General features: G+C 40.1%; 1 pseudogene; it reads left to right on the forward strand.

The window, feature by feature from the left end:
- The first annotated feature begins 749 nt into the window (after window positions 1–749).
- Window positions 750–1208, forward strand: LOC145515475 (oligosaccharyltransferase complex subunit OSTC pseudogene; annotated as a pseudogene).
- The last annotated feature ends 9231 nt before the right edge of the window (window positions 1209–10439 follow it).

The following is a 10439-nucleotide window of genomic DNA, read 5'->3' on the forward strand; positions in this document are numbered from 1 at the left end:
TCCACCCTTGGGGCAAGTTACTTAACATTTCCTCCTGTGTAAACAAGAATAATAGTAATTCCTTACTCAAGGGTTGGGAAGAGAACTAAATGAGTTACTGTACAGAAAGTGATTAGAATAATGCCTGGCACTTACTAAGCTCCAAATCGATGTCTGCTCTGTTTGCTGTCATTTATGGTGAATTTTGCTCTCTGCCAGGTCCCAACCTAAGCTTGCCTGTCCACAGCTTTACTCTTGTTCTCACCACCACCACCCTTGGACACCATGATTGCCCTCAGTCTTTAAAGGAGGGAATGACCACATACTTGCCTTTCAAATCCACTAGAATTTCTGACTTTGCTCCTCCCACTACTTAGGCTTTATATGAGTGTCTCATGTTTGTTTATTCATTTGCATTTCCAATTATGTCTAGAAAAATATGTATAAGACTGGAAATAAATTCTCCAAAAGTATTCATAGGATTATGAGGGTCTACTTTTCTTCCTTCTATTTTTCTGTATTTTACAACTTAAAAAAAATAAACAACAAAGGTCCTGCTGTATAGCACAGGGAATTATATTCAATGTCCTATGATAAACCATAATGGAAAAGTAATCTATATGAAAAAGAATATATATATATGTATATATATATATAACTGAATAAGTTTGCTGTACAGCAGAAATTAACACAACACTATAAGTCAACTATGTGTGAATAATTTAAAAAAAAATTTTTTTAAATAATTGTGGAGTGCTGCTGTGACCAACATGGAGGTTTTGTATCAAGTCCAGATCTTAGTGTTCGAGTGGCCCAACCTGAAGCTGAAGAAGCACAACCCTGGGTATACATGCCATTAACCACGATGGTGTGTGTTCTGGTAATGGTGTCTCACTTCCTCACCACTAGAGAAGCAGTTTATGATGTAACTGTCAAAGTTCAAGTGTTGGCTTTGTGACTGGTGAGCATGGGCAGCAGAGGCCCACAGCTTCCTTGGCCTATGAAATAAATGGACAATATATTGGGAGGGACACACGTCCAGCTTCCTGTCTACAATGGGAGGTTTGGGTTTCATAATCTTTGACTGATCCAAGGCACCAAACACTCCAAAACTCAATAGACTTCTTGTATTCACTGGATTCATCTGTGTCGTATGGAGTGTTTTCATGGCTAGAATATTCATGAGAATAAAACTGCTGGGCTAGCTGATGGGTGAGAGTGCCTTTTGAGAAGAAATCAGTGGATACTGGATTTGCTCCTATTAATAAAGTTTTAAAGGCTGTACCAACCCTCTGATTTGGCATATGGAAAAGGATGGATGAAAAGCAACAGAAAAGGAGCTCTAGTAAAAACAGGAAGCATATTAAAAGTCTGGGCTAGACTTCTTGGTGTCAAGGTGACCAGCTCACAACATTATCTTTTCTGCTGCCATAAACACCACATACCAATAATGTTACATGGCATTTTCTTTTTAGTTTTTCACTACATAAAGAAAATGTACTACATTTCTACAGCTATCATGTTGAGTGAATTAAGTATTTTCTACAACCCCCTTATAGGATTTTTCTGGAGATGACATTTTTGACTTTCAGAAATTAATGTAAAATCAGGAAGGGAGATCCCATGAGAAGAGAGCCCTGGGCAGCTGAACAGCTTTCCCTGTGGTGCTTTGCCTTTAAACAGAGTGTGTGATGGTATATTGTTTCAGATGTGTATGTAAGACTGTTTCTTGAACAATATGATGTGTGAAAGGAGCAGAAATAATTTTTCTAATTAAAAATAATGATAATTGTACTCTCTGTTTTTACAATAAAACATAGACAATGAATGTTTAAAAAACAGAGGAACAGCAGATTTAGTCCACTCACCCTTTTCCTTAAATAGGGTAAATCCTCCTCATCAGAGCAAATTAATAAGAAAGCAGGAACTCAGTGCTGTACAGAGGTCAAGTCTGGTGGATGCTCTTCTTGCTGTTTGCTGAGGGGTAGTTGCTGTCTGGGAACTTGCTTGACCTGTGAGATACCTGAGCCCATTGATGACATAATTTCATAGAAGGAATCTGTCATATACACACTGTGTTGAGAAATACTGCATCTGAATGAAGGTACATCTATACCCTAAACCATTTAAAATTAGAATGAAAATAAATAACAGCAGCAGCAGCACCACCTCCCCAACGAAAGGATGAATTGCTTAAATTTCAGGTGGTTTTGTTAGTTTCTTGTGAATTGGGCACTTCTATTTGCACGGTCCTACCCTGATTCTGAGGTTAATTAGATGATACTTGGAGCTGTAGAGACCATTTCTCCTTTAACAATACCACTCCAACTTTCATTTATCTTTTCCTGTTTCCTGCTCACTTGAAAATCTGTTGAGAAGAGATTATAGGCTTGACAGATTTGATAAAAAAGGAAAAAATTAAATAAAGGCAGTATTACCTCACATTCACCCCACTGAAGAAAGAGGCATGAAAACTCTAAGGTAGATTTTCCAAGCACAAGCACTCAATGGGGATTTGAAGTACTTCTCAATCAGTCTGTAGTCTCCACCAATCCTTGGCCTCCATGAAAGATGGGTGATAGTAATGGAAGCAAAGCATATGTCATCTCTATACCCTCCCATACCTATATTAGCTTATTGTGACAATAGAAACTCAGGAGGAAAAATTAGAATTGTGCAAAGTGTCAAAACGTGATAGAACTTTGTGTCAGTAACATATTACCAAAATAATACTGTGCAATAAATCACCCTACAGCTAGTGGCTTAAAATAGCAACCTTGGTGTAGGGAAAGAGCAATTGGCCAGGATGGCGGCGGTCAGGCTGTCTCGCCCCATGTCCTCTCGCTCTCACCCTGCTGCTGCTGCTGTTAAGTCGCTTCAGTCGTGTCTGACTCTGTGCGACCCCAGAGACGGCAGCCCACTAGGCTCCCCCATCCCTGGGATTCTCCAAGCAAGAACACTGGAGTGGGTTGCCGTTTCCTTCTCCAATGCATGAAAGTGAAAGGTGAAAGTGAAGTCGCTCAGTCGTGTCCGACTCTTCACGATCCCAAGGACTGCAGCCTACCAGGCTCCTCCGTCCATGGGATTTTCCAGGCCAGAGTACTGGAGTGGGTTGCCATTGCCTTCTCTGCACTCTCACCCTGCATTTTGTAAATAATGATGCAACAGCTGAGATCATTTATAGCACTGCACACACACCACCTGAAAAGCTCTTGCAATTGCCTTGCGTTGTGTTGCCTTGCATTGCAGCAACCATTAGAGAATAAAGCATGTCTGCCTTGCTGCTGCGAGTAAAGAATGTCTGCAGTTCCTACGGCTCTTCGCATCTTCTTCCAGCTTCTTCTTATCTGCTTCCTAGCTCATGCCTTTTCTACCCTGGGTTCAGCGATCAGCCAGACACATGGGGAATTCCCGGGTGGTCCAGTTGTTAGGACTCCATGCTTCCACTTCAGAGATTGCAGATTCGATTCCGGGTTCAGCAACTAAGATCCCGCATGCCTTGTGGCCAAATAAAGTAATAGTAATAATAAATGAAGTCTAGCATCTCAACTAATAAAAATAAATAAATAAAAACCTTAAATAACAACCATGTATGAGTTCTCAGCTGAGCAGTCCTGTTCACCTGGGCCTGCTCGGTTCGACTGGGCTCAGCCCCGCATCTGTAGTCATATGGAGGCTGGCTGGGGGCTGGGCCTTTGCTGGGCTGACTTGGCCCTAATCCACACAGTCTCTCTCTCATCCTCCAGTAGACTAGCACAGGCTATAGTAGATGTGAACACAATCTGAGTCCTAAGCTTGGTACTGACACACCCTCACATTTGCTTCATCCCATTGGCCAAAGCATAACAGGAATCCAGCCCAGATTCCAGGGATGGGGAAAGAGATCATATCTCTTAATGGGAATGGCTGCAAAGTTCTGCTGCAAAGGTTGTGGATACAAGGAGGGATTTAAAAAATTGGGGCGACATTTGCAATCAACCTACAAGCTAAAAATATGGTGGGGTGTGAAATAAGCAACAGCAATTGTGAAAAACATTTCACTGTTGAAATCGTTTTGAGACAGTATAAATCACAGGATTTTCATCATAAGAAACAAAAATGTTCTAACTTTTAATCAAGGACCACATGAGAAGACATCTACCACCACCACATCAGATCTTGCCCCTGAGCACCCCCCACCCCAGATCCAGAGGATTTTCCTCCCCACAAGGTCTCCTGATCTCAGGACTTTTCTAACACAATCAAGTTTTGACATAACTTAGGCAATTATTCTTTTAAATACAACTCCAAAAATTCATATTTAAAATTGTATACATATTCTGGTTACTGTCATAGAAAGCTGTGTATGTGAAAGGACAAAAATGGAACAAGAATACAAAAAAGGGACAATGATTATATTCAGATGAGGAGATGGTTATATTTTTCTCATTTTTCAAAACAGTCTTTAATACTGGGGTCACACTATCTAACAATAAAAAAGGAAGAGACGAAATGAGTTGAAAGCAAAGATTAACGAGTATTTATTTTCAACAGTCTACACATTGTACAGCAGCAAAAACTCAGTATTGTCTTTTCATTTTATCATCCTCGGGGCTGACAATGAAATATTCAAATGCCAAGAAACACAAAAGCAGTTAAGAATTGTACTTGAGGAAGAGTTATGTGACTCTACTATCATTATTTAATTCATACAAAGTGCCTTAAATGAGTGGTTTTATCTTCATCTTCTGATTTTTTTTTATTTAGTAGACTTCTATGTTGGTGTCTAATGATGACAAGCCAGCAGGGCCCACATGCTGAAGCATATCTAACAGTGCAATCACAGTAATTTGAAAAAAAAAACAACAAAAGAATAATCATGGTTATATATTCTCTTGGTGGTTTTGAATACAAATGCAAAAATATGGGTAAATGTCACAATTAATGTATCTGAAGCCAAAAAGAAAGACCTGGCTCAGTAGGAAACATTTTAACTCAGAGGCATCAAATAATCAAGTTAACTTAATACAATAGCAAAAGAAACATGTTTCATATTTTGTTTTCCAGAGTTTAGCATAAACCTTTTATTCAGAAACTTTATAAAACAATGCAGCATTATCTGAATCAGAAAAGTAGTGTTTGCTCTTAAAATTATTTTTGTAGCTTGTGAGAGGTGAATTGATGATTCCATCCTAGTCTTGGATCCCACCCTTGCCTAATACTTCCCTACCAAGACCAGAAATAACCACAAGAACACTTTATATCCAGTGGATTAACTAGCACAGAAATTACCATCCCCATTTTACTAACGAAGACACCAAGACACAAAGAAATGTAAATACCTCGTTCAAGGACATATAATAGGTAAGAGGCAGGACTGGTTAGGATCACCTTTACGAGCAGCACGAAAGGAGGGCACTGGGAGATGATGTCTACTACAAAGAAAATATATAATATTACACGCTTGTTAGAAATCAAAACTTCAAAACAAAAAGAAGATCTTTCAAAATGCCTGTAATTGTATGGGAGAGCGAAAAGGCTGACTTAAAACTCAGTATTCAAAAAACTAACATCATGGTATCCAGTCCCATCACTTTATGGCAAGTGGAAAAAAAAGTGGGGAAAAAATGGAAACAGTGACAGATTTTACTTTCCTGGGCTCCAAAATCACTGTAGATGCTGACTGCAGCCATGGAATAAAAAGACACTTGCTCCTTGAAAGGAAAGCTATGACAAGCCTAAACAGCATATTAAAAAGCAGAGACATCACTTTGCCAACAAAGGTCCAGCTAGTCAAAGTTATGGTACAGTAGTCATACACAGATGTGAGAGTTGGACCATAAAGAAGGCTGAGCATGGAAGAATTGATACTTTTGAACTGTGGTGCTGGAGAAGACTCTTGAGAGTTCCTTGGACAACAACCAGTCAATCCTAGAGGAAATCAACCCTGAATATTGATTGGAAGGACTGATGCTGAAGCTGAAGCTCCAATACTCTGACCGCCTGATGTGAAGAGCCGACTCATTGGAAAAGACTGTGATGCTGGGAAAGATTGAGAAGGGGACGACAGAGGATGAGATGGTTGGATGGCATCACTGATTCAATGGACATGAGTTTGAGCAAACTCCAGGAGATAATGAAGGACAGACATGCTGCTGTCCATGGGGTCACAAAGAATTGGACATGACTTAGCAACTGAACAACAATTCCACTTTTCAGAGAAAAACACGTGTAGCACCTTGAAGTAATTCCTTCCAGATAAAACAATCTTTGCTTCATATTTTACCAAGAAAGTAGAAGCAATAAGAAGAGAACTTCTACATTCTTCCCCACATATGTGCCCACATTCTCTGCCTTTCCTGGTGCAAAGGATGAACTGTCTGCTCCTAACACCGCTGCCTCCATTCTGTACTCCATCCAACTTCCTTTCACCTGCTGTAAGAGTCACTCTGCAGTTTGCTTCTTATCTATTGTTCCCCCCATGCAGATCACTTCCATCAGTAAGCAAACTACTGTAATCTCTCCCATCTGGAAAAAAGAAGCAAATAAAGAACAAACCTATGTTTGCCCTACATCCTTCTTCCATTCTGGCCCCATTTCTCTGCTCCCCTTTACAGTACCCCATCTTTAAAGAGTTATTTAGACTCTGGCTCCTACTATCTATTGAACACATTTTATATAAATTCATACTCCTCTATAACATTTTTAATGACTACCTAAGATTTCATTGTATAGACTATTATTTATTTAACCAACCCGGCATTGTCAAATATTTAGATTTCCATTTTTTTCCACCCTTATAACTTCTAGGCTAGGTTTATTTAAAGGTCTAAGTCTGATTTCAATATGTAGCCACCAACTACATGCAGCTATTGGGCATTTAACATGTGGTTAGTTAGACTGAGATATTCTGTAAAAGTAAGATACACATCAGATTGCTGAGGCTTAGAACCCAGAAGAGAAATGTAAATATCGTATTAATAATTTATTATATATTAAAAAGATAATATTTGGGGTATATTGGGTTAAATAACATGTTAAAATTAATTTCACATGTCTATTTTTTCCTACTAGCAGATTTAAAATTACATATGTGGCTCATATTTGCATCTCATTATATTCCTGTTGGACAGCGCTAGTCTAGACTTTTAAAAAAATTTTTCATAGGAGGATAATTGCTCTACAATAGGGTGGACACTGAAATTCCATTAATTATTCATTCTTTGAGCTAATCAGCCCTTCTTTCAGAAATCAACACAATCCAAGGCTCCCATCCTTTCATTTACAGTCTTAATTTGTTTGATTTGATGCTTCTTTTCAAATAACTTAGGGGAATAAGAATTTTTTTTTTTTTAAGAATTTTTATGTTGTTATATATAAATTAACCTTTGCATTTTATGTGCATATTCTGATATTGCTTGTCCTATTGGCACCTCCAACCTACAGTCTCGTGGTCCTTTCTGAAAGAGATAGGTCCTGATGTATTGATCATGCAAGAGGTAGGTGGGTAGGTGAAACTTAGAATGTGGGCCCTAGGCAGGCAAATGGGGTAACCCTTACATTTCTCATTCATGAAAACACTCTGTTATTAGAGATTTTTATATGTGCCTCCTGCCCATGACCAAAGTTAAAGAAATAGGCTTCTCTTTGAAGGAGACAGAGCTGAGTGAGAATAAGTTAAAGTTTACAGGCTGACCTATGTGGCTCATATTATGTATTTACCCACTTTCAGTTTCCATTTCCTTGTCTCCTTATAGCATTAAAACAAAGTTGTAAAGATAAAATGATAACTATAAATATATTGATACATATTCAAATATATATTGATGTATATCCAGTTGTATATCTGAAATAAAAATATATATATAGTTATATATCTGGCATATATAAAATGGTATTATATTTATCTATAGATATAGATAGATAAATTGATATCTATTTATTAGATACAGATATCAATAAATATCTGTTCATATGTCTCATAGATATATAAAGTTCTCAGTCCACAGCAGATTCTTCACAAATGCTAGCCAATCACACACACACGCACAGACTCCTAATCACTGGCCTTTTTTCACAGTTAAAATAAGAACCAGCTGATTTAAATTATAATCCTCTGCCAGTGCTCACGTGTGAAGAATTGGTACTTTCAGACCCTGGGAAGCCTCCTCAGCCGGCTGGGAGACAGACTCAGTAGTGTGAGGCTTTCCCAGGCACTTGGTTTGCATCAAGCAGATGCCCACAAACCGTTCATTCATAGAGCGCCCAAGCCTGGGCTGGGGCAGCAGAGCAGACGGGAGATAACTGAGTCTTTCATGCACTTAGACACTGAATAGAATTTCTGGGGGGTTTCCATCTCTCTGGGAAGGCTGCTCTTGACTTTGCAGCAATAAACAAATTTTGTAAATGTGGACATCAATTTAGAAAATATATGCATGGTACCCAGGTTTAATCAATGGATACCAAAATTGGCCTCACTAACTCTATAGTTTAGAAATGATGCTACTTATGAGGCATCCAGGCACAGCAGCTAAGACAGCTGATTTTCTCAGACTGGCACCCCCATTTCAAATACAGTATCTCAGACCAGAGTAGGGCTACCAGAGAGGAAGTGGTGAGGGATGGAGTGGAGGGCCATCTGACTAAAGGGGATCAGTATATGGTAACACATGGAAACTAAATTTTTGGTGGTGAGCATGCAGGGCATACAGAAACAGAAATACAATGTTGTACTCAGAAACTCATATAATGTTATAAACCAATGTTACCTCAATTAAAAAAAAATGTAAACACACACACACACAAATACTTAGTCCTGTTGGATCCCCTATTTCAAATATTCTGTGAGGCTGTGTGTGTGTCAGGCTGTGTCCTGGTTTGGGTCTTTGAAAATACGGTCACCAGCTAGAGACAGAGGAGAAAGTAGGACATCCTTTTCTTCTCAAACTTAAAAGAAAATTATTTATTACAAAAACAACATCCTAGCAAGCAACATGACCAGAAATTTTACTGAAAGAAAAATTCACCCCTAAACCAAACATACCAAGAAATCAAAATGTTTTCTTTTTTGGATGTGCCCTTTGCCATCCCTAATTTGTGAAATATTTGTGATCAAGCATTAAAAAAAAAAAAAACCACGAGGCAATGCCAAGGCTATGTGAGCTCCCAGACCTGCCCTCTCCCACCCTCTCGCCTGGCTCTCCTACCAGACACATAGATGCAAACTGTGGGACGCCATCGCCTCCTCCCCAGCCCACCTGCAGATGGTCCAAGTGAACACCCCCCAATTCCCCATCAATCAATGTTTCAAAAACATCACCTACTGCATGTTCAGTGCTCTTCTAGACACAAAGGGGTTGGGGAGGAGGGGTGTAGGAAAGAAATAGAGGGCCTGGTCCTAACTCTCCAGGGGCATTTCCATGGCAACGTGAAGGGGGGTGGCGGGGGGGGGGAAAGGGCACAGTTTCAGTGAGAGGCCAGGGCCCAACTGGGGTTCGTGCCCTGTTTCGTGTGTTCAGGATGCAGCTGCCTTCTTTGTCCTTTGTGAATGAAGCCACCGATTGTAGTTTCTGGGGCAGTTTCCCAAAAGTGTGTCATGAGAAAGAGGCAAGATGTTAATGTGCTGAGCAGAAAAAAACAATTCCGTAGCCAGATGAGTTGGGACACGAGGGTTAAGGAAAAACAAACAGGTCTCTTTCTGCAAGAGATCTTAGAGCATTTTCTCTCCTGAGGGGCAGCGCACATCTCAACCAGGGCACAGAAGCTTGCTGCATTTCTCAAGTGTATATGGGCCCAGAGGAGAACATCTCCAGAAAGCAGCATCAATGATTCACTTTGGGAAATGCAGCTGCAGAACATTCACTCACATGCCTGCTGAAAACCATTTACTAGATTCTCCCAGGTATTTCTAGGCTAGAGGAAGCCATTCTCTTGCCTTCTTTCCCATGCTTGGGAAATAGAGGATTTGGAAGGAAATAAGATGTTAGGCCAGAGGACACCTATACAGGGAGGTCCAGAAAGGACTGAGAAGGAAAAGGATACAGTAACAGACACCATTTATGGAGCACTTTCTCTTAGGAGTTATTTAGCACTTTTTCAAAAGAGTTACTGGGTCCCAGCTACTGCTATAACCAAGACCAACTGTAGTCCCCAAACAGAAAGTTCCATGGCCGCCTTTCTGAGGTGCCATAGAAACCTCAGCCTTCCCCCCCCCATTGCCTTCTCTTTCTGAATATTCTCTTCACAGTGTCAATAGGGGCCCGGGGGATGAGGTCATGTAAGACTCTGTGGCTCACCCTTCTCAGATGACTTAGGCCATTCCAGGTCCCTTCCCTTCCCTCCAAGATTCCTCTATGTCTCCTGAGGTCACTCCATTCTTCTTCTCTCTAGTCCAGTGGTTCCCAACCTTGGCTGCACATTAGAAACAGCTGAAGTTTTTTAAAAGGTCCCAGTGGCCAAGCCTCAGCCCAGACAAATAAAGT

The sequence above is a fragment of the Giraffa tippelskirchi genome, chromosome 1 (assembly GCF_054371585.1).
Source record: "Giraffa tippelskirchi isolate mGirTip1 chromosome 1, T2T-mGirTip1v1.2.pri, whole genome shotgun sequence".
NCBI lineage: Eukaryota > Metazoa > Chordata > Mammalia > Artiodactyla > Giraffidae > Giraffa > Giraffa tippelskirchi.